The sequence below is a fragment of the Phyllobates terribilis genome, unplaced genomic scaffold, assembly GCF_046119375.1.
Source record: "Phyllobates terribilis strain yellow unplaced genomic scaffold, ASM4611937v1 Scaffold_277__1_contigs__length_2500907, whole genome shotgun sequence".
Classification (NCBI taxonomy): Eukaryota; Metazoa; Chordata; class Amphibia; order Anura; family Dendrobatidae; genus Phyllobates; species Phyllobates terribilis.
The window spans coordinates 1,033,794-1,057,473 of NW_027363037.1; the positions used below are offsets into that span (position 1 = coordinate 1,033,794).

The 23,680-nt window shown below is 48.1% G+C and overlaps 11 non-coding genes across 11 annotated transcripts; all 11 read right to left on the reverse strand.

The window, feature by feature from the left end:
* Positions 1 to 130: 130 nt before the first annotated feature.
* LOC141220222 (U2 spliceosomal RNA) lies at positions 131 to 321 on the reverse strand. Its single transcript, XR_012288592.1, has one exon. It is a non-coding gene; the product is annotated as a U2 spliceosomal RNA (small nuclear RNA).
* A 1,106-nt stretch (positions 322 to 1,427) lies between these two features.
* On the reverse strand, positions 1,428 to 1,618 carry LOC141220234 (U2 spliceosomal RNA). The gene has a single exon (XR_012288603.1). It is a non-coding gene; the product is annotated as a U2 spliceosomal RNA (small nuclear RNA).
* Positions 1,619 to 2,736: 1,118 nt separating this feature from the next.
* Positions 2,737 to 2,927, reverse strand: LOC141220072 (U2 spliceosomal RNA). Its single transcript, XR_012288444.1, has one exon. It is a non-coding gene; the product is annotated as a U2 spliceosomal RNA (small nuclear RNA).
* Positions 2,928 to 4,045: 1,118 nt separating this feature from the next.
* LOC141220073 (U2 spliceosomal RNA) lies at positions 4,046 to 4,236 on the reverse strand. Its single transcript, XR_012288445.1, has one exon. It is a non-coding gene; the product is annotated as a U2 spliceosomal RNA (small nuclear RNA).
* Positions 4,237 to 5,354: 1,118 nt separating this feature from the next.
* Positions 5,355 to 5,545, reverse strand: LOC141220074 (U2 spliceosomal RNA). The gene has a single exon (XR_012288446.1). It is a non-coding gene; the product is annotated as a U2 spliceosomal RNA (small nuclear RNA).
* A 1,106-nt stretch (positions 5,546 to 6,651) lies between these two features.
* LOC141220075 (U2 spliceosomal RNA) lies at positions 6,652 to 6,842 on the reverse strand. Its single transcript, XR_012288447.1, has one exon. It is a non-coding gene; the product is annotated as a U2 spliceosomal RNA (small nuclear RNA).
* A 1,118-nt stretch (positions 6,843 to 7,960) lies between these two features.
* Positions 7,961 to 8,151, reverse strand: LOC141220076 (U2 spliceosomal RNA). Its single transcript, XR_012288448.1, has one exon. It is a non-coding gene; the product is annotated as a U2 spliceosomal RNA (small nuclear RNA).
* Positions 8,152 to 9,269: 1,118 nt separating this feature from the next.
* Positions 9,270 to 9,453, reverse strand: LOC141219644 (U2 spliceosomal RNA). Its single transcript, XR_012288095.1, has one exon. It is a non-coding gene; the product is annotated as a U2 spliceosomal RNA (small nuclear RNA).
* Positions 9,454 to 12,305: 2,852 nt separating this feature from the next.
* LOC141220078 (U2 spliceosomal RNA) lies at positions 12,306 to 12,496 on the reverse strand. The gene has a single exon (XR_012288450.1). It is a non-coding gene; the product is annotated as a U2 spliceosomal RNA (small nuclear RNA).
* A 1,118-nt stretch (positions 12,497 to 13,614) lies between these two features.
* LOC141220079 (U2 spliceosomal RNA) lies at positions 13,615 to 13,805 on the reverse strand. The gene has a single exon (XR_012288451.1). It is a non-coding gene; the product is annotated as a U2 spliceosomal RNA (small nuclear RNA).
* An 8,993-nt stretch (positions 13,806 to 22,798) lies between these two features.
* On the reverse strand, positions 22,799 to 22,989 carry LOC141219581 (U2 spliceosomal RNA). The gene has a single exon (XR_012288040.1). It is a non-coding gene; the product is annotated as a U2 spliceosomal RNA (small nuclear RNA).
* Between the last annotated feature and the right edge of the window lie 691 nt (positions 22,990 to 23,680).

Sequence of the window (23,680 nt, forward strand, 5' to 3'; positions counted from 1 at the left end):
TTGAACATGAAAAATCCAATGAGGAAAAGAAAAGCAAAGCCAAAGAGTCCATCCCAAAATCCGACAAACAAGCAAAATGAACAAAAAACATTGAATTCAATTCTTTCTGATTTTAGAAACTGCATTAAAGAAGGGGTGCACCGGTCCTGGAGATACTGCAATACCAGGTCAATGCGTGGAGTGGACAGAGCAAGCTCTTTTTCCATCTCCCTGTTCTAAAAATCCATTTAATATATGGTCCCCAGATAGGGGACGTATCAGATATTAAACTGATAAGAACAGATACTAAACTTGATCTTAGCCAAAAGGCCGAGAAGCGATAACCAGAATTGGTTTCAAACTACGGAGCCACCCAAGGATCCTGAAAAGTCCATTTGTGGAGATGAGCTCCTGGACTCCCGTTAAGAAGACATGTTGTCAACCTCTAGATCCCTTACATGCCTGCACTTTTCGGCTTGCTGCTGCTGCAATCCACGCGTTTTAGATCTGCATAACTCCACCTCTTTAAACACAGCACCTTCACCCCCTGCTGTTCCCACCCGCCTCAACACCGTTGGAAGGGAGGAGAACCAATTAAGGCGGGGGGTGGGGTGGAACGAGCAGCTGTCTACCCTTAGCAGGAGGGCTGCTGATTACATACCTCTCCTGCTGCTGGCTGTCCAGCAGCAGACTGAAGGTGGCTGCTGCTGTGCACAGGTATATAAAGGCTCAGAGCCTATTATGACACGCGCAGCCAGCGTTCCATTGCCACATTCCATCTACTGCAGGCAGGATACCTGGCTGGCTGAATGTCGCTGAGAAGCTCACAGAGACCGCCATAAGCAACAGTTTAACAGAATGCCACAGACTAATCAACCAAACTTTTTGGGTTGGGTTCTCTTTTATAGTCTGCAGGCATTAAATGAAAGAAGTCAGTGTTCCAGCAGAGGGAGACAACGTTTCAGAAAAGGCATTGTAGCAAACCAAAAAAGAAATTTTAAGCGCAGCAGAGTAACCAGCGCACATACCTGTTAGCTCAGGTGAGTTTAAAAGGCTGCTGTTGATAACAAGGGCATTTGCTAAATAGATGGTGTGTGTGCAACAATATACTGAAAGGTCAATTATATTGTGCAGCTTATCTCACCACCTGTAGTTATTTAGGTGAAAGCTCCAAAATGCTTGCCTAATATGTCTGTTTATCCAAAAGGAAGTAAAAAGGGAGAGCTAGAAAGATAGCATTTCATTACATTACATGGCAATGCAATGCACAGTTGCTGAAGTTGAACCAAAATGAGCTTGTAATCTGGCTTCTGCAACTTTGAACATGAAAAATCCAATGAGGAGAAGAAAAGCAAAGCCAAAGAGTCCATCCCAAAATCCGACAAACAAGCAAAATGAACAAAAAACATTGAATTCAATTCTTTCTGATTTTAGAAACTGCATTAAAGAAGGGGTGCACCGGTCTTGGAGATACTGCAATACCAGGTCAATGCGTGGAGTGGACAGAGCAAGCTCTTTTTCCATCTCCCTGTTCTAAAAATCCATTTAATATATGGTCCCCAGATAGGGGACGTATCAGATATTAAACTGATAAGAACAGATACTACACTTGATCTTAGCCAAAAGGCCGAGAAGCGATAACCAGAATTGGTTTCAAACTACGGAGCCACCCAAGGATCCTGAAAAGTCCATTTGTGGAGATGAGCTCCTGGACTCCCGTTAAGAAGACATGTTGTCAACCTCTAGATCCCTTACATGCCTGCACTTTTCGGCTTGCTGCTGCTGCAATCCACGCGTTTTAGATCTGCATAACTCCACCTCTTTAAACACAGCACCTTCACCCCCTGCTGTTCCCACCCGCCTCAACACCGTTGGAAGGGAGGAGAACCAATTAAGGCGGGGGGTGGGGTGGAACGAGCAGCTGTCTACCCTTAGCAGGAGGGCTGCTGATTACATACCTCTCCTGCTGCTGCTGCTGCTGCTGGCTGTCCAGCAGCAGACTGAAGGTGGCTGCTGCTGTGCACAGGTATATAAAGGCTCAGAGCCTATTATGACACGCGCAGCCAGCGTTCCATTGCCACATTCCATCTACTGCAGGCAGGATACCTGGCTGGCTGAATGTCGCTGAGAAGCTCACAGAGACCGCCATAAGCAACAGTTTAACAGAATGCCACAGACTAATCAACCAAACTTTTTGGGTTGGGTTCTCTTTTATAGTCTGCAGGCATTAAATGAAAGAAGTCAGTGTTCCAGCAGAGGGAGACAACGTTTCAGAAAAGGCATTGTAGCAAACCAAAAAAGAAATTTTAAGCGCAGCAGAGTAACCAGCGCACATACCTGTTAGCTCAGGTGAGTTTAAAAGGCTGCTGTTGATAACAAGGGCATTTGCTAAATAGATGGTGTGTGTGCAACAATATACTGAAAGGTCAATTATATTGTGCAGCTTATCTCACCACCTGTAGTTATTTAGGTGAAAGCTCCAAAATGCTTGCCTAATATGTCTGTTTATCCAAAAGGAAGTAAAAAGGGAGAGCTAGAAAGATAGCATTTCATTACATTACATGGCAATGCAATGCACAGTTGCTGAAGTTGAACCAAAATGAGCTTGTAATCTGGCTTCTGCAACTTTGAACATGAAAAATCCAATGAGGAGAAGAAAAGCAAAGCCAAAGAGTCCATCCCAAAATCCGACAAACAAGCAAAATGAACAAAAAACATTGAATTCAATTCTTTCTGATTTTAGAAACTGCATTAAAGAAGGGGTGCACCGGTCCTGGAGATACTGCAATACCAGGTCAATGCGTGGAGTGGACAGAGCAAGCTCTTTTTCCATCTCCCTGTTCTAAAAATCCATTTAATATATGGTCCCCAGATAGGGGACGTATCAGATATTAAACTGATAAGAACAGATACTACACTTGATCTTAGCCAAAAGGCCGAGAAGCGATAACCAGAATTGGTTTCAAACTACGGAGCCACCCAAGGATCCTGAAAAGTCCATTTGTGGAGATGAGCTCCTGGACTCCCGTTAAGAAGACATGTTGTCAACCTCTAGATCCCTTACATGCCTGCACTTTTCGGCTTGCTGCTGCTGCAATCCACGCGTTTTAGATCTGCATAACTCCACCTCTTTAAACACAGCACCTTCACCCCCTGCTGTTGCCACCCGCCTCAACACCGTTGGAAGGGAGGAGAACCAATTAAGGCGGGGGGTGGGGTGGAACGAGCAGCTGTCTACCCTTAGCAGGAGGGCTGCTGATTACATACGTCTCCTGCTGCTGCTGCTGCTGCTGGCTGTCCAGCAGCAGACTGAAGGTGGCTGCTGCTGTGCACAGGTATATAAAGGCTCAGAGCCTATTATGACACGCGCAGCCAGCGTTCCATTGCCACATTCCATCTACTGCAGGCAGGATACCTGGCTGGCTGAATGTCGCTGAGAAGCTCACAGAGACCGCCATAAGCAACAGTTTAACAGAATGCCACAGACTAATCAACCAAACTTTTTGGGTTGGGTTCTCTTTTATAGTCTGCAGGCATTAAATGAAAGAAGTCAGTGTTCCAGCAGAGGGAGACAACGTTTCAGAAAAGGCATTGTAGCAAACCAAAAAAGAAATTTTAAGCGCAGCAGAGTAACCAGCGCACATACCTGTTAGCTCAGGTGAGTTTAAAAGGCTGCTGTTGATAACAAGGGCATTTGCTAAATAGATGGTGTGTGTGCAACAATATACTGAAAGGTCAATTATATTGTGCAGCTTATCTCACCACCTGTAGTTATTTAGGTGAAAGCTCCAAAATGCTTGCCTAATATGTCTGTTTATCCAAAAGGAAGTAAAAAGGGAGAGCTAGAAAGATAGCATTTCATTACATTACATGGCAATGCAATGCACAGTTGCTGAAGTTGAACCAAAATGAGCTTGTAATCTGGCTTCTGCAACTTTGAACATGAAAAATCCAATGAGGAGAAGAAAAGCAAAGCCAAAGAGTCCATCCCAAAATCCGACAAACAAGCAAAATGAACAAAAAACACTGAATTCAATTCTTTCTGATTTTAGAAACTGCATTAAAGAAGGGGTGCACCGGTCCTGGAGATACTGCAATACCAGGTCAATGCGTGGAGTGGACAGAGCAAGCTCTTTTTCCATCTCCCTGTTCTAAAAATCCATTTAATATATGGTCCCCAGATAGGGGACGTATCAGATATTAAACTGATAAGAACAGATACTACACTTGATCTTAGCCAAAAGGCCGAGAAGCGATAACCAGAATTGGTTTCAAACTACGGAGCCACCCAAGGATCCTGAAAAGTCCATTTGTGGAGATGAGCTCCTGGACTCCCGTTAAGAAGACATGTTGTCAACCTCTAGATCCCTTACATGCCTGCACTTTTCGGCTTGCTGCTGCTGCAATCCACGCGTTTTAGATCTGCATAACTCCACCTCTTTAAACACAGCACCTTCACCCCCTGCTGTTCCCACCCGCCTCAACACCGTTGGAAGGGAGGAGAACCAATTAAGGCGGGGGGTGGGGTGGAACGAGCAGCTGTCTACCCTTAGCAGGAGGGCTGCTGATTACATACCTCTCCTGCTGCTGCTGCTGCTGCTGGCTGTCCAGCAGCAGACTGAAGGTGGCTGCTGCTGTGCACAGGTATATAAAGGCTCAGAGCCTATTATGACACGCGCAGCCAGCGTTCCATTGCCACATTCCATCTACTGCAGGCAGGATACCTGGCTGGCTGAATGTCGCTGAGAAGCTCACAGAGACCGCCATAAGCAACAGTTTAACAGAATGCCACAGACTAATCAACCAAACTTTTTGGGTTGGGTTCTCTTTTATAGTCTGCAGGCATTAAATGAAAGAAGTCAGTGTTCCAGCAGAGGGAGACAACGTTTCAGAAAAGGCATTGTAGCAAACCAAAAAAGAAATTTTAAGCGCAGCAGAGTAACCAGCGCACATACCTGTTAGCTCAGGTGAGTTTAAAAGGCTGCTGTTGATAACAAGGGCATTTGCTAAATAGATGGTGTGTGTGCAACAATATACTGAAAGGTCAATTATATTGTGCAGCTTATCTCACCACCTGTAGTTATTTAGGTGAAAGCTCCAAAATGCTTGCCTAATATGTCTGTTTATCCAAAAGGAAGTAAAAAGGGAGAGCTAGAAAGATAGCATTTCATTACATTACATGGCAATGCAATGCACAGTTGCTGAAGTTGAACCAAAATGAGCTTGTAATCTGGCTTCTGCAACTTTGAACATGAAAAATCCAATGAGGAGAAGAAAAGCAAAGCCAAAGAGTCCATCCCAAAATCCAACAAACAAGCAAAATGAACAAAAAACATTGAATTCAATTCTTTCTGATTTTAGAAACTGCATTAAAGAAGGGGTGCACCGGTCCTGGAGATACTGCAATACCAGGTCAATGCGTGGAGTGGACAGAGCAAGCTCTTTTTCCATCTCCCTGTTCTAAAAATCCATTTAATATATGGTCCCCAGATAGGGGACGTATCAGATATTAAACTGATAAGAACAGATACTACACTTGATCTTAGCCAAAAGGCCGAGAAGCGATAACCAGAATTGGTTTCAAACTACGGAGCCACCCAAGGATCCTGAAAAGTCCATTTGTGGAGATGAGCTCCTGGACTCCCGTTAAGAAGACATGTTGTCAACCTCTAGATCCCTTACATGCCTGCACTTTTCGGCTTGCTGCTGCTGCAATCCACGCGTTTTAGATCTGCATAACTCCACCTCTTTAAACACAGCACCTTCACCCCCTGCTGTTCCCACCCGCCTCAACACCGTTGGAAGGGAGGAGAACCAATTAAGGCGGGGGGTGGGGTGGAACGAGCAGCTGTCTACCCTTAGCAGGAGGGCTGCTGATTACATACCTCTCCTGCTGCTGCTGCTGCTGCTGGCTGTCCAGCAGCAGACTGAAGGTGGCTGCTGCTGTGCACAGGTATATAAAGGCTCAGAGCCTATTATGACACGCGCAGCCAGCGTTCCATTGCCACATTCCATCTACTGCAGGCAGGATACCTGGCTGGCTGAATGTCGCTGAGAAGCTCACAGAGACCGCCATAAGCAACAGTTTAACAGAATGCCACAGACTAATCAACCAAACTTTTTGGGTTGGGTTCTCTTTTATAGTCTGCAGGCATTAAATGAAAGAAGTCAGTGTTCCAGCAGAGGGAGACAACGTTTCAGAAAAGGCATTGTAGCAAACCAAAAAAGAAATTTTAAGCGCAGCAGAGTAACCAGCGCACATACCTGTTAGCTCAGGTGAGTTTAAAAGGCTGCTGTTGATAACAAGGGCATTTGCTAAATAGATGGTGTGTGTGCAACAATATACTGAAAGGTCAATTATATTGTGCAGCTTATCTCACCACCTGTAGTTATTTAGGTGAAAGCTCCAAAATGCTTGCCTAATATGTCTGTTTATCCAAAAGGAAGTAAAAAGGGAGAGCTAGAAAGATAGCATTTCATTACATTACATGGCAATGCAATGCACAGTTGCTGAAGTTGAACCAAAATGAGCTTCTGCAACTTTGAACATGAAAAATCCAATGAGGAGAAGAAAAGCAAAGCCAAAGAGTCCATCCCAAAATCCGACAAACAAGCAAAATGAACAAAAAACATTGAATTCAATTCTTTCTGATTTTAGAAACTGCATTAAAGAAGGGGTGCACCGGTCCTGGAGATACTGCAATACCAGGTCAATGCGTGGAGTGGACAGAGCAAGCTCTTTTTCCATCTCCCTGTTCTAAAAATCCATTTAATATATGGTCCCCAGATAGGGGACGTATCAGATATTAAACTGATAAGAACAGATACTACACTTGATCTTAGCCAAAAGGCCGAGAAGCGATAACCAGAATTGGTTTCAAACTACGGAGCCACCCAAGGATCCTGAAAAGTCCATTTGTGGAGATGAGCTCCTGGACTCCCGTTAAGAAGACATGTTGTCAACCTCTAGATCCCTTACATGCCTGCACTTTTCGGCTTTCTGCTGCTGCAATCCACGAGTTTTAGATCTGCATAACTCCACCTCTTTAAACACAGCACCTTCAACCCCTGCTGTTCCCACCCGCCTCAACACCGTTGGAAGGGAGGAGAACCAATTAAGGCGGGGGGTGGGGTGGAACGAGCAGCTGTCTACCCTTAGCAGGAGGGCTGCTGATTACATACCTCTCCTGCTGCTGCTGCTGCTGCTGGCTGTCCAGCAGCAGACTGAAGGTGGCTGCTGCTGTGCACAGGTATATAAAGGCTCAGAGCCTATTATGACACGCGCAGCCAGCGTTCCATTGCCACATTCCATCTACTGCAGGCAGGATACCTGGCTGGCTGAATGTCGCTGAGAAGCTCACAGAGAACGCCATAAGCAACAGTTTAACAGAATGCCACAGACTAATCAACCAAACTTTTTGGGTTGGGTTCTCTTTTATAGTCTGCAGGCATTAAATGAAAGAAGTCAGTGTTCCAGCAGAGGGAGACAACGTTTCAGAAAAGGCATTGTAGCAAACCAAAAAAGAAATTTTAAGCGCAGCAGAGTAACCAGCGCACATACCTGTTAGCTCAGGTTAGTTTAAAAGGCTGCTGTTGATAACAAGGGCATTTGCTAAATAGATGGTGTGTGTGCAACAATATACTGAAAGGTCAATTATATTGTGCAGCTTATCTCACCACCTGTAGTTATTTAGGTGAAAGCTCCAAAATGCTTGCCTAATATGTCTGTTTATCCAAAAGGAAGTAAAGAGGGAGAGCTAGAAAGATAGCATTGCGTTACATTACATGGCAATGCAATGCACAGTTGCTGAAGTTGAACCAAAATGAGCTTGTAATCTGGCTTCTGCAACTTTGAACATGAAAAATCCAATGAGGAGAAGAAAAGCAAAGCCAAAGAGTCCATCCCAAAATCCGACAAACAAGCAAAATGAACAAAAAACATTGAATTCAATTCTTTCTGATTTTAGAAACTGCATTAAAGAAGGGGTGCACCGGTCCTGGAGATACTGCAATACCAGGTCAATGCGTGGAGTGGACAGAGCAAGCTCTTTTTCCATCTCCCTGTTCTAAAAATCCATTTAATATATGGTCCCCAGATAGGGGACGTATCAGATATTAAACTGATAAGAACAGATACTACACTTGATCTTAGCCAAAAGGCCGAGAAGCGATAACCAGAATTGGTTTCAAACTACGGAGCCACCCAAGGATCCTGAAAAGTCCATTTGTGGAGATGAGCTCCTGGACTCCCGTTAAGAAGACATGTTGTCAACCTCTAGATCCCTTACATGCCTGCACTTTTCGGCTTGCTGCTGCTGCAATCCACGCGTTTTAGATCTGCATAACTCCACCTCTTTAAACACAGCACCTTCACCCCCTGCTGTTCCCACCCGCCTCAACACCGTTGGAAGGGAGGAGAACCAATTAAGGCGGGGGGTGGGGTGGAACGAGCAGCTGTCTACCCTTAGCAGGAGGGCTGCTGATTACATACCTCTCCTGCTGCTGCTGCTGCTGCTGGCTGTCCAGCAGCAGACTGAAGGTGGCTGCTGCTGTGCACAGGTATATAAAGGCTCAGAGCCTATTATGACACGCGCAGCCAGCGTTCCATTGCCACATTCCATCTACTGCAGGCAGGATACCTGGCTGGCTGAATGTCGCTGAGAAGCTCACAGAGACCGCCATAAGCAACAGTTTAACAGAATGCCACAGACTAATCAACCAAACTTTTTGGGTTGGGTTCTCTTTTATAGTCTGCAGGCATTAAATGAAAGAAGTCAGTGTTCCAGCAGAGGGAGACAACGTTTCAGAAAAGGCATTGTAGCAAACCAAAAAAGAAATTTTAAGCGCAGCAGAGTAACCAGCGCACATACCTGTTAGCTCAGGTGAGTTTAAAAGGCTGCTGTTGATAACAAGGGCATTTGCTAAATAGATGGTGTGTGTGCAACAATATACTGAAAGGTCAATTATATTGTGCAGCTTATCTCACCACCTGTAGTTATTTAGGTGAAAGCTCCAAAATGCTTGCCTAATATGTCTGTTTATCCAAAAGGAAGTAAAGAGGGAGAGCTAGAAAGAAAGCATTGCGTTACATTACATGGCAATGCAATGCACAGTTGCTGAAGTTGAACCAAAATGAGCTTGTAATCTGGCTTCTGCAACTTTGAACATGAAAAATCCAATGAGGAGAAGAAAAGCAAAGCCAAAGAGTCCATCCCAAAATCCGACAAACAAGCAAAATGAACAAAAAACATTGAATTCAATTCTTTCTGATTTTAGAAACTGCATTAAAGAAGGGGTGCACCGGTCCTGGAGATACTGCAATACCAGGTCAATGCGTGGAGTGGACAGAGCAAGCTCTTTTTCCATCTCCCTGTTCTAAAAATCCATTTAATATATGGTCCCCAGATAGGGGACGTATCAGATATTAAACTGATAAGAACAGATTTTTTTTTTTTTTTTTTTTTTAAAACCTATTCAGGTTAAAATTAAAGTCCACTCCACAGTCCTCTTCTCCCCAAAGGGAGACAAGACGTGGACTCCAACTTAAATCATCATCAGGTTTTGGTACTTTTAATGTCAGAAAAAAAAATTACAAAAATACAACAATACTTACAAAGAAAGAAATGTTTCAGAACCTGAATGGATACCAAAAAATAAAAATTAAATTATAACTGTATTAACAACAGTAATAACATCAAGTAAAATACTTGTAACCATTATCAAAAGCATGAACCCCAACCCAACTCAGAACCTTAAGGGACAAATCTTCAACCCTTGATGCTGAAAAAACTTGTTTCGATACACCATCTGGTATTCTATATTTCACACAAAAAACATTTTTATCTCTTATTAGTTCTTTCCTAACATTCTCTATAAGATAGTCCAAACGTTTCTCATCATACAACTTACGGTACAACCGGTTAAAATATTCTGCATTCTTTATAAACATAGGTTGTTGAAAAACAACTATATTTTCTTCCATTGCCACCTCCACTTCCTGTTCCTTTCTCTTTTCTTGCTTTTTAACCTTACCACGGCCAGTTCCCTGACTTACACCTCCCATTTCACTCTCTACCCTATCCCCCCAATCTACTCTTGTTTTCTCCATCTCCCTCTGCACTCCTACAGGTTTGCTTTCTTTTCCCTTTACCACCAACACCTTTTCTACACTTTCCTCCTTTCTCTCTACCAAAACCTTTTTAACCACTACCTCCTTCTCTTTATTTCTTTTCCTCTTTGGGCAATTCTTAAAAACATGCGTATCTTCCTGACACAAGTTGCACTTCCTCCGATCTTTACAATCCTTTGACTCATGATCACCTTTTTTGCAAAAACCACATACACCACCCGAACAATTTTCCTTTCCATGCCCGTATTGACGACAAACTCGACAAAAAGTGGGTATACCACTGAAAAAAATATCACCATTTATATTACCCAACTTAAACCTAGCTGGGGGAAGCAACACAGTCCCCTGCTCATCTTCTTTGAAACGGACCAAAAATTTCCACTTCGAAGTCCAAAAACCAAATTCATTATAAATCTTCCCTTTTGGTGTTACTGACAAACAAAAAAACTCCAAAAATGTAAGAACATCCTCTTCGTCCACCAATGGAGAGTACATTTTAACAATGATCCATTTATCTCTAACGGGGAAGTGTGGCATTACACTTATCCCCTCCATTCTTTTATCCTGGCTTGCAGTCATTTTCCTTAGATATCCTTCAAAAAAAACTTTGTCAACAAAAACTATATCATAAACACCCCTCCTGGGGTAGTCCATTATCGCCAACACTTCTTCTGTCTTCAAACCAAAAAGATCCACAAGAACTTGACTCATCACATACCTAAAATCCTTTTGATCTCGAAAGTTCTCCTGAACAACCAAACGAATAGAATTCTGCACCTTAGCGAATTCAGGCACATGATCTTCCTCTCCTTCATGTGATGCTGCAGACATCTTCTTCACAAACAGGTTCTCCTCTTCTCAATAGAAACCTTCAACACCGAAGTGCCAGGTAGATGATCGCCTCCCGTTGCCCGGGGACTAATCCGACTCCCTAATAGCAGCGGGGAGGTGAAGCCCTGCTGAAAAACAGAGCGATCCCCCCAGGCCAAGGAGCCGGGTACCCCGAGCACCTCTCAGCCAAGACCAAGGCAGCAGCCGCTAGATCACTGCACTTGATCTTAGCCAAAAGGCCGAGAAGCGATAACCAGAATTGGTTTCAAACTACGGAGCCACCCAAGGATCCTGAAAAGTCCATTTGTGGAGATGAGCTCCTGGACTCCCGTTAAGAAGACATGTTGTCAACCTCTAGATCTCTTACATGCCTGCACTTTTCGGCTTGCTGCTGCTGCAATCCACGCGTTTTAGATCTGCATAACTCCACCTCTTTAAACACAGCACCTTCACCCCCTGCTGTTCCCACCCGCCTCAACACCGTTGGAAGGGAGGAGAACCAATTAAGGCGGGGGGTGGGGTGGAACGAGCAGCTGTCTACCCTTAGCAGGAGGGCTGCTGATTACATACCTCTCCTGCTGCTGCTGCTGCTGGCTGTCCAGCAGCAGACTGAAGGTGGCTGCTGCTGTGCACAGGTATATAAAGGCTCAGAGCCTATTATGACATGCGCAGCCAGCGTTCCATTGCCACATTCCATCTACTGCAGGCAGGATACCTGGCTGGCTGAATGTCGCTGAGAAGCTCACAGAGACCGCCATAAGCAACAGTTTAACAGAATGCCACAGACTAATCAACCAAACTTTTTGGGTTGGGTTCTCTTTTATAGTCTGCAGGCATTAAATGAAAGAAGTCAGTGTTCCAGCAGAGGGAGACAACGTTTCAGAAAAGGCATTGTAGCAAACCAAAAAAGAAATTTTAAGCGCAGCAGAGTAACCAGCGCACATACCTGTTAGCTCAGGTGAGTTTAAAAGGCTGCTGTTGATAACAAGGGCATTTGCTAAATAGATGGTGTGTGTGCAACAATATACTGAAAGGTCAATTATATTGTGCAGCTTATCTCACCACCTGTAGTTATTTAGGTGAAAGCTCCAAAATGCTTGCCTAATATGTCTGTTTATCCAAAAGGAAGTAAAAAGGGAGAGCTAGAAAGATAGCATTTCATTACATTACATGGCAATGCAATGCACAGTTGCTGAAGTTGAACCAAAATGAGCTTGTAATCTGGCTTCTGCAACTTTGAACATGAAAAATCCAATGAGGAGAAGAAAAGCAAAGCCAAAAAGTCCATCCCAAAATCCGACAAACAAGCAAAATGAACAAAAAACATTGAATTCAATTCTTTCTGATTTTAGAAACTGCATTAAAGAAGGGGTGCACCGGTCCTGGAGATACTGCAATACCAGGTCAATGCGTGGAGTGGACAGAGCAAGCTCTTTTTCCATCTCCCTGTTCTAAAAATCCATTTAATATATGGTCCCCAGATAGGGGACGTATCAGATATTAAACTGATAAGAACAGATACTACACTTGATCTTAGCCAAAAGGCCGAGAAGCGATAACCAGAATTGGTTTCAAACTACGGAGCCACCCAAGGATCCTGAAAAGTCCATTTGTGGAGATGAGCTCCTGGACTCCCGTTAAGAAGACATGTTGTCAACCTCTAGATCCCTTACATGCCTGCACTTTTCGGCTTGCTGCTGCTGCAATCCACGCGTTTTAGATCTGCATAACTCCACCTCTTTAAACACAGCACCTTCACCCCCTGCTGTTCCCACCCGCCTCAACACCGTTGGAAGGGAGGAGAACCAATTAAGGCGGGGGGTGGGGTGGAACGAGCAGCTGTCTACCCTTAGCAGGAGGGCTGCTGATTACATACCTCTCCTGCTGCTGCTGCTGCTGCTGGCTGTCCAGCAGCAGACTGAAGGTGGCTGCTGCTGTGCACAGGTATATAAAGGCTCAGAGCCTATTATGACACGCGCAGCCAGCGTTCCATTGCCACATTCCATCTACTGCAGGCAGGATACCTGGCTGGCTGAATGTCGCTGAGAAGCTCACAGAGACCGCCATAAGCAACAGTTTAACAGAATGCCACAGACTAATCAACCAAACTTTTTGGGTTGGGTTCTCTTTTATAGTCTACAGGCATTAAATGAAAGAAGTCAGTGTTCCAGCAGAGGGAGACAACGTTTCAGAAAAGGCATTGTAGCAAACCAAAAAAGAAATTTTAAGCGCAGCAGAGTAACCAGCGCACATACCTGTTAGCTCAGGTGAGTTTAAAAGGCTGCTGTTGATAACAAGGGCATTTGCTAAATAGATGGTGTGTGTGCAACAATATACTGAAAGGTCAATTATATTGTGCAGCTTATCTCACCACCTGTAGTTATTTAGGTGAAAGCTCCAAAATGCTTGCCTAATATGTCTGTTTATCCAAAAGGAAGTAAAAAGGGAGAGCTAGAAAGATAGCATTTCATTACATTACATGGCAATGCAATGCACAGTTGCTGAAGTTGAACCAAAATGAGCTTGTAATCTGGCTTCTGCAACTTTGAACATGAAAAATCCAATGAGGAGAAGAAAAGCAAAGCCAAAGAGTCCATCCCAAAATCCGACAAACAAGCAAAATGAACAAAAAACATTGAATTCAATTCTTTCTGATTTTAGAAACTGCATTAAAGAAGGGGTGCACCGGTCCTGGAGATACTGCAATACCAGGTCAATGCGTGGAGTGGACAGAGCAAGCTCTTTTTCCATCTCCCTGTTCTAAAAATCCATTTAATATATGGTCCCCAGATAGGGGACGTATCAGATATTAAACTGATAAGAACAGATACTACACTTGATCTTAGCCAAAAGGCCGAGAAGCGATAACCAGAATTGGTTTCAAACTACGGAGCCACCCAAGGATCCTGAAAAGTCCATTTGTGGAGATGAGCTCCTGGACTCCCGTTAAGAAGACATGTTGTCAACCTCTAGATCCCTTACATGCCTGCACTTTTCGGCTTGCTGCTGCTGCAATCCACGCGTTTTAGATCTGCATAACTCCACCTCTTTAAACACAGCACCTTCACCCCCTGCTGTTCCCACCCGCCTCAACACCGTTGGAAGGGAGGAGAACCAATTAAGGCGGGGGGTGGGGTGGAACGAGCAGCTGTCTACCCTTAGCAGGAGGGCTGCTGATTACATACCTCTCCTGCTGCTGCTGCTGCTGCTGCTGGCTGTCCAGCAGCAGACTGAAGGTGGCTGCTGCTGTGCACAGGTATATAAAGGCTCAGAGCCTATTATGACACGCGCAGCCAGCGTTCCATTGCCACATTCCATCTACTGCAGGCAGGATACCTGGCTGGCTGAATGTCGCTGAGAAGCTCACAGAGACCGCCATAAGCAACAGTTTAACAGAATGCCACAGACTAATCAACCAAACTTTTTGGGTTGGGTTCTCTTTTATAGTCTGCAGGCATTAAATGAAAGAAGTCAGTGTTCCAGCAGAGGGAGACAACGTTTCAGAAAAGGCATTGTAGCAAACCAAAAAAGAAATTTTAAGCGCAGCAGAGTAACCAGCGCACATACCTGTTAGCTCAGGTGAGTTTAAAAGGCTGCTGTTGATAACAAGGGCATTTGCTAAATAGATGGTGTGTGTGCAACAATATACTGAAAGGTCAATTATATTGTGCAGCTTATCTCACCACCTGTAGTTATTTAGGTGAAAGCTCCAAAATGCTTGTGTGACACCCCAGGGGTCTGGTTGTCACAGTGATAGAGATATTACGTCTGAGAGCAGGTGGGAGGTCCTTTGGTCAGGGATCCTGTGCATGCCACACCTCCTGCCCAGCCTTGGGAGGGGAAGAACTTCCCCTGTATAAACCCGGGGCTGAGGCAGGGTTAGTGAGTCCAGGAAGAGTAGAGACAAGAGCAGCATAGGAAGCAGCAGAGTCACAAGGAGTCAGGGGCTGGCAGCTAAAGAGCTCGCCCTGACTAAGAAGATTCTTTACCGGACCCGGAGTCCGAGGCTGTGGGGACTAACTTCTACCCAGCAGCAGAATCCGTCAGGCAGGGGATTTCAGGTCCCCTGGCCCAGAAGCCCGAAGGCCCGGTCACACGCGTGGGACCAGCACTGCCATCGTGGAGCGGAAGCCATTAGAAGGCCCCGAGTCACCGGCCATACGGGTGAGCACCACACGGTACACTCAGGGACGTGGGCTACTTACATCAGCTTCTAGCAAGGTAGCCAGAAGAGTACAGTCAGCTTGGGAGGCCTACAACTACGCCTGGCCAGGGGAGATCCCATCTGCTCAAGGACTGACCAGGCCCCGTTCGCTAGCAAGTACTCCGGGAGGGTCTATCGTTGTTACCAGTAAAGACCCTGAACGCTACCATACCGTCTCTGAGTGGTTCCTGCTACCCCCATCATCCACGTCGGCTGCCCTGAGGCCATACCCCTCCCGTTGGGGGTTATACTATCACGCTGCACCATCCTTCCACCGGCCTCAGCGGTCTGCCCTGCAGCAGCAGCCCCCTGGCTGCATTCAACGGGTGGCGTAGTCATCAACCATTTTCTACCGCTAACAGACTGCCGTCCAATTTGACTTCCTGGGCACGGACCGGGTCACCGCCACGAGACTACAACCCTAAACAGATCCGGCTCCGGGTAAGCTCCCGCGTGCGCAACGCAGCGCGACACAGGCCCAGGGGCGCGTCAACTTTGGCGTAGTCGGCAGGATCACGTGCCCGCAACCACCGGGTACTGCGTGCCTGAAAAGCAAAGACTGTTCAAACTTACCAGTGGTGAAGATTCCCGCCATCGGTGAAGATTCCCGCCATCCGGCGCCATCTTCAGCCTTCTTCCCGCCATCGGTGAAGTTTCCCGCCATCCGGCGCCATCTTCAGCCTTCTTCCCGCCATCCGTGGAGTTTTCCCGCCATTGGACGCCATCTTGAGGACGCCGCGCGGGAAGAAGAGGGGCGTGGACTCCGAAAGCGCGCGAGAACTGAAGCCCCGCCTCACGTCCGGACGTTGCGTAAGGTCCTGGAAGGAGCCCAGCAGACGCCGACGTCACAGGAGCGCGACGGAAGGTCCTCAACCCTGACGATCCACTGCGGAGCCGCGGCCTACGGAACAGGATCATCGCAAGGTAGGCCACGGTCCACTAGGGGGGAGGAAGATGTCGGATACGGAGGAGAGCTCCACTGCCTCAACCCCCGCCAGCGCTACCGCTGTTGCAGTTATGCCCTTCACCATGCCCTATATCCCGGGAGCAGCTTGGCTACCCCAGTACTCAGGGGAGTCACATACCCTGCATGACTTTAGAGAAAAGCTGGATAGCCTCTTCCAGGTGTACCCCCTCACAGAAGAGCAAAAAGTGAGCATCCTGGTGGCCCAACTAACTGGGGCAGCCAAAAGGGAAGTAAAATCCTGGCCACCTGGGAGGAAGACTGTCGCAGGGATACTAACCCGGCTGAAGGACACTTTTGATACCCGCACCTCAGCCGAGATTAAACTTAGATTCTACGGGTGCAAGCAGCGAGCGCATGAGAGTATAAGGGACTATGCACTCAACCTACAAGAGGCCCTGAGGGCCATTAAGCAGACCGACCCTAATGGAGTGGGAAACGAGGACAGGCTGTTGACCGAACAATTTATAGAGGGTTTATATTGCAATGCCCACCGCACCCAGTTGCGGGCAATGGCCTTACAGGACCCTCATCTAGAATTTGCACAGTTCAAGGACAGAGCCATCCGGGTGCTCCGAGAACCGGCACCAGGTGGCGTTGTGACCCACAGACGCCCCACTACCACTTACTACCAGGAGGCGGCGCCCTTGTCAGCAGGGCCTGTGGGAGCTGATGCGCAGGCTTTGGACAATGACCCGGCTCCAGACCTACACCATCAGGTCCAAGAGCTAGCTAAAAGCGTTGCTGCGCTAACCCGAACTGTGCAGTCTTTACAGGTTTCCACTCCAGGGAAGATCCAGCTGGCATCCGGACCGGAGGACATCCCGTGGCGTCGACCAAGGAGGACCCCACCGGCCAGAGGAAGACCCAGTGACCGATACAGCGAGGACGGACGACCCATCTGCCGCCGCTGCAATCAACCCGGACATATGGAAAGGTACTGTTCTTTAAACGGGCACAACCTGGGGTAGAGGGCCAACCCCCAGGAAAAAGATCACCAGGCCCATCGAACTGGCGCGACAGATATGTGGGAGGACGTCCAGTCCTGCCTGTGGTACTGGATGGCATTCCCATGAGTGCCCTACTGGACACCGGGTCACAGGTCACCACCATCCCGTACGTGCTCTTCAAGCAGTACTGGAATGACTCGGATATTACCCGCTACCCTGACGACGACTTGAGTATCATCGCCAGCAATGGTCAGCCCGTGCCACAGATCGGATTTAAAGAGGTGACCATCAAAATTGGTAGAGTCGAACTGGCCGCACAGGGACTGATCATTGTAGATATTGACAAACATGAGAGTCACCCAAAAATAACTCTAGGAACTAATGTAATTGAAAATTGTCTTGCAGAGATGATTTTCCTTTTACAGCAGGTTGCCAAGAATGCCAGCTCCGGCGAGCAGCGGGTGCTCCAGAAAGAGATCCGGGCACTGATGCAACGGCAACAAGTGGAACTCTCCGGCGGTGAGATTGGTAGCGTAAGAATGTGTGACCCTTTTCCTATTGCCATGCCCCCAAAAAGTGAAATGATGATTTGGTGCCGGGCAGCTATTGGTCTGAGAGGTAGAGATTACCAGGCAATGGTAGAACCAGTTTACTCAGACAGTAGGCCCACCATTTTGACAGCACGGGGGGTGGTCAATGTACGCCATGGGAGGGTGCCCGTTCGCATAATAAATATCGGGGAGAGGGAAGTGTACCTGCCCCGGTATGCCACGCTAGCCAAATTATATACCACTAATCAAAATTCTATACAATCTGTGGAACCCTTGCCTCCATCTCACCCGGAGGAAGGTAACGGCTCTAAGAAAGACATGGAGGACTGGTGTCAGCAACTACATCTGGGTACTGACTCCACTCCCTCACACCAGAAACAAGGAGTCTATCGGGTGGTTCAAGAGTATGAGAGAGTGTTTAGTAAACACCCGTTAGACTTCGGGCGAGTCAAGGGGGTAGAACACCGCATCCCCACGGGAGATCATCCTCCCATAAAAGAGAGGTATCGACCCGTACCCCCTGCACATTACCAACACGCCAAGGGGATGCTTAGAGACATGAAGGAGGCTGGGGTAATCCGGGATAGCTGTAGCCCCTGGGCAGCCCCACTAGTTTTAGTCAAAAAGAAAGACAACACCATGAGGATGTGTGTAGATTACCGGAAAATCAACCGTATCACACACAAGGATGCGTACCCCTTACCAAGGATAGAGGAGTCATTGGCTGCTTTAAGATCTGCTAACTTCTTCTCTACCTTGGATCTCACTAGCGGGTACTGGCAGGTTCCTGTAGCAGAGGCGGACCGGGAGAAGACCGCATTCACCACCCCGATGGGACTTAGCGAGTTCACCTGCATGCCGTTCGGACTCTGCAACGCCCCAGGAACCTTCCAACGATTAATGGAGTGCTGTCTGGGCCACAGAAACTTCGAGACGGTCCTGTTGTACCTGGACGATGTCATCGTATACTCCAAAACTTATGAGGACCACCTGAAACACCTGGCGGAGGTGTTCGAAGCTCTGGCGAGTTACGGCCTAAAGGTGAAACCCTCCAAGTGTCACCTCCTGAAACCAAAGGTGCAATACCTGGGACACGTGGTGAGCGCTGACGGAGTGGCTCCCGACCCCGATAAGATCACCGCAATCAAAGGATGGCCAAGCCCTTCCAGCGTAAAAGAAGTGCGGCGGTTCCTAGGGTTGGTAGGCTACTACCGAAGGTTTATTCCCGGTTTCACCAAAAAGGCGGCGCCTATGCAGGACCTCCTGATAGGCCAGTCCCGGAAGGCCAAGAACCAGAAGCCGCCCTTCAAATGGGAAGAGCTAGAGGAAGAGTCCTTCCGCCAGCTGAAGATGGCCCTCACGGGGGATGAAATCTTGGCGTATCCGGACTATAGCCAGCCCTTCATCCTCTACACCGACGCCAGTAACGTCGGGCTAGGAGCCGTACTGTCCCAGATTCAGCAGGGGAAAGAGCGAGTAATCGCCTATGCCAGCCGAAAACTGCGACCCACCGAAAGGAATCCCGAGAATTATAGCTCATTTAAGCTAGAGTTCCTGGCCGTGGTATGGGCAGTCACCGAGCGCTTTAAGCATTACCTCGCTTCTTCCCGGTTCACCGTATACACGGATAACAACCCGCTGACACACCTGGACACGGCAAGACTCGGTGCCCTGGAGCAGAGGTGGATGGCCCGTCTGTCCAACTACGAGTTCACAATTAAATACCGGGCAGGGCGCTCCAATACCAACGCGGACGCCCTGTCCAGGATGCCCAACCTGCCGGACGGAGGAGAAGATCCGGAGGGACTGGAAGAAGTTGAACTCCCTGCGTTCCACCGTCATGGGACTATCCAGTATTCCCACCGGGTAAGGAGTAAGCAGGCTGCTACGTTGAACCCCTTACCTCACTACAACTGGGCGGAAACGCAAGACAGCGACCCTGCCGTCCGACTGGTGAAGGAGATGCTGACTCGCCCGGAGGCTAGCCTGGAATCAGACGCTCCAGAGGAAGCCAAACAACTATGGGCAGAGAAGAGTCGACTGTTCCTTTACAAGGGGAAGTTGTGCCGCAGAATGGTTAACTCCAGGACGCATGAACTACTCTGGCAAGTAGTGGTGCCACGAAGAGACGCAGCCATGGTGATGGAGGCATACCACGACGGAGCTGGACACTTCGGGTGGAATAAGCTGGAGTTCCTGCTGCGCGAGCGGTTCCACTGGGTAGGCATGAGGGGAACCATCGAGAAGTGGTGCAGAGACTGTGGCCCGTGCAATCTGAGAAGGAAGGACCGGGCCAGCCAGAAGACTCCCCTGCAGTCCATCGTCACCCGGCAACCGTTGGAACTGGTAGCCTTGGATCATGTAAAACTGACCCCCAGCAGAAGTGGCTACGTCTACGCGTTAACCATCGTGGATCATTACTCCCGGTTTCTGGTTGTCGTCCCCGTCAAGGACTTAACGGCTCGAACAGCAGCTAGAGCCTTCCAGCAGCACTTTTGCCGTCCACACGGGTACCCGGACCAAGTGCTGACGGACCAGGGACCTGCCTTTGAAGCGGAGGTCTTCCAGGAATTCTGCAATCTGTATGGCTGCCGGAAGATAAGGACGACACCCTACCATCCGCAAACTAATGGACTTTGTGAGAAAATGAACCAGGTGGTAATGGATCTTCTAAAAACGTTGCCCCTGGAAGAACGCAGTCTGTGGCCTGAGAAGTTGCCCGATCTGGTGGACCTATACAACCACATCCCGGTAGGTTCCACCAACTGTACCCCGGCTTACCTAATGAGGGCAAGACCTGGTAAGTTACCTGTTGACCTGGAAATGGGAGTCCTGACGCCCGAGGACACTTCACCAGAAACAGACTGGGACACAGAGAGGCAGCAGCAGTACCGGAAAGTACAGGAGAGCGTGGAGCGAAGTCTCTGTCAGGCTAGGGAAAGACAAGAGAAGACTTACAACCAGTATGCTCCCGCTGTTCCCCTGGTACCCGGAGAGCAGGTCTTGAAGAGGAAGAGACGGCTCCACAAGTTGGACGACCAGTGGGAGAAGGACCCGTACACCGTACTGCCCTCAAGCCACGAGAACCCGAAGGTCTGTACCATCAGTAAAGACGGAGGGGAAACCACAGCCATTGTATCCCGGGACCACCTGAAGAAGTGCCCCGAACAACTGAGGAACCCTGAGGAGGAACAGGAAGACCATCGACCCGTGGAAGAGAGGGAAGATATGGTTAGTACCGTGCTCGGGGACTTCCCTCGGTCTTGGACTCAAGTCAATGGTGCAGTTGTGGTACCCGTACTCACCTTCCTCCAACCATCATCCCAAGAACCTACGGAGCAACGGGTAGAGCTGGAAGAGCAGCCGGTCCAGGAGGCAGAAGACTCCACCCAAGCGGAACAGGAGAATCCACCCTCTGCTTATAGTGAGCCTGCCGTACCCCTAGTGAGACAAAGAGCCGGTAGACAGCTGCCCAGTTTACCCTTGACAGCTCCTACACCCTGTAGTTCAGGGCCAGACAGTCAGCTCCGTAGGTCCACTAGGGCCACTAGAGGCCAGTTACCCGCACGTTGGAGGATCTAAATGTTTAAGTTGTTTTACAATGTTTACCTGTTTATTGTTGCTTGTGTGTAATTTTGTGTTTCTAGTTGTTTTTAGGAGTCTTCGGTGGATTTACCGGGAATCCTTTGTATATAGTTGGAGCGTAACCCAGGATGGACTAGAGACTGTTAAGGACTCGGGGTAGGACAGACCCCTACCTGGTTACGTCTCCCTGTGTTGGTGAAATGGACACCTTTGCTTTTCTTCAAAGACTGCACCCGGTTGCGGACATCCGTGACCATCTTATTGTGTTTCCTTATTGTATTTTATTGTTCTTTGATATACCTTGTTATATTTTTCTAAAAAGTGTTTAGTCCCGGAGTACTAAATTTCACTAGGGGGGAGTGTGACACCCCAGGGGTCTGGTTGTCACAGTGATAGAGATATTACGTCTGAGAGCAGGTGGGAGGTCCTTTGGTCAGGGATCCTGTGCATGCCACACCTCCTGCCCAGCCTTGGGAGGGGAAGAACTTCCCCTGTATAAACCCGGGGCTGAGGCAGGGTTAGTGAGTCCAGGAAGAGTAGAGACAAGAGCAGCATAGGAAGCAGCAGAGTCACAAGGAGTCAGGGGCTGGCAGCTAAAGAGCTCGCCCTGACTAAGAAGATTCTTTACCGGACCCGGAGTCCGAGGCTGTGGGGACTAACTTCTACCCAGCAGCAGAATCCGTCAGGCAGGGGATTTCAGGTCCCCTGGCCCAGAAGCCCGAAGGCCCGGTCACACGCGTGGGACCAGCACTGCCATCGTGGAGCGGAAGCCATTAGAAGGCCCCGAGTCACCGGCCATACGGGTGAGCACCACACGGTACACTCAGGGACGTGGGCTACTTACATCAGCTTCTAGCAAGGTAGCCAGAAGAGTACAGTCAGCTTGGGAGGCCTACAACTACGCCTGGCCAGGGGAGATCCCATCTGCTCAAGGACTGACCAGGCCCCGTTCGCTAGCAAGTACTCCGGGAGGGTCTATCGTTGTTACCAGTAAAGACCCTGAACGCTACCATACCGTCTCTGAGTGGTTCCTGCTACCCCCATCATCCACGTCGGCTGCCCTGAGGCCATACCCCTCCCGTTGGGGGTTATACTATCACGCTGCACCATCCTTCCACCGGCCTCAGCGGTCTGCCCTGCAGCAGCAGCCCCCTGGCTGCATTCAACGGGTGGCGTAGTCATCAACCATTTTCTACCGCTAACAGACTGCCGTCCAGTTTGACTCCCTGGGCACGGACCGGGTCACCGCCACGAGACTACAGCCCTAAACAGATCCGGCTCCGGGTAAGCTCCCGCGTGCGCAACGCAGCGCGACACAGGCCCAGGGGCGCGTCACTTGCCTAATATGTCTGTTTATCCAAAAGGAAGTAAAAAGGGAGAGCTAGAAAGATAGCATTTCATTACATTACATGGCAATGCAATGCACAGTTGCTGAAGTTGAACCAAAATGAGCTTGTAATCTGGCTTCTGCAACTTTGAACATGAAAAATCCAATGAGGAGAAGAAAAGCAAAGCCAAAGAGTCCATCCCAAAATCCGACAAACAAGCAAAATGAACAAAAAACATTGAATTAAATTCTTTCTGATTTTAGAAACTGCATTAAAGAAGGGGTGCACCGGTCCTGGAGATACTGCAATACCAGGTCAATGCGTGGTGTGGACAGAGCAAGCTCTTTTTCCATCTCCCTGTTCTAAAAATCCATTTAATATATGGTCCCCAGATAGGGGACGTATCAGATATTAAACTGATAAGAACAGATACTAAACTTGATCTTAGCCAAAAGGCCGAGAAGCGATAACCAGAATTGGTTTCAAACTACGGAGCCACCCAAGGATCCTGAAAAGTCCATTTGTGGAGATGAGCTCCTGGACTCCCGTTAAGAAGACATGTTGTCAACCTCTAGATCCCTTACATGCCTGCACTTTTCGGCTTGCTGCTGCTGCAATCCACGCGTTTTAGATCTGCATAACTCCACCTCTTTAAACACAGCACCTTCACCCCCTGCTGTTCCCACCCGCCTCAACACCGTTGGAAGGGAGGAGAACCAATTAAGGCGGGGGGTGGGGTGGAACGAGCAGCTGTCTACCCTTAGCAGGAGGGCTGCTGATTACATACCTCTCCTGCTGCTGCTGCTGCTGCTGCTGGCTGTCCAGCAGCAGACTGAAGGTGGCTGCTGCTGTGCACAGGTATATAAAGGCTCAGAGCCTATTATGACACGCGCAGCCAGCGTTCCATTGCCACATTCCATCTACTGCAGGCAGGATACCTGGCTGGCTGAATGTCGCTGAGAAGCTCACAGAGACCGCCATAAGCAACAGTTTAACAGAATGCCACAGACTAATCAACCAAACTTTTTGGGTTGGGTTCTCTTTTATAGTCTGCAGGCATTAAATGAAAGAAGTCAGTGTTCCAGCAGAGGGAGACAACGTTTCAGAAAAGGCATTGTAGCAAACCAAAAAAGAAATTTTAAGCGCAGCAGAGTAACCA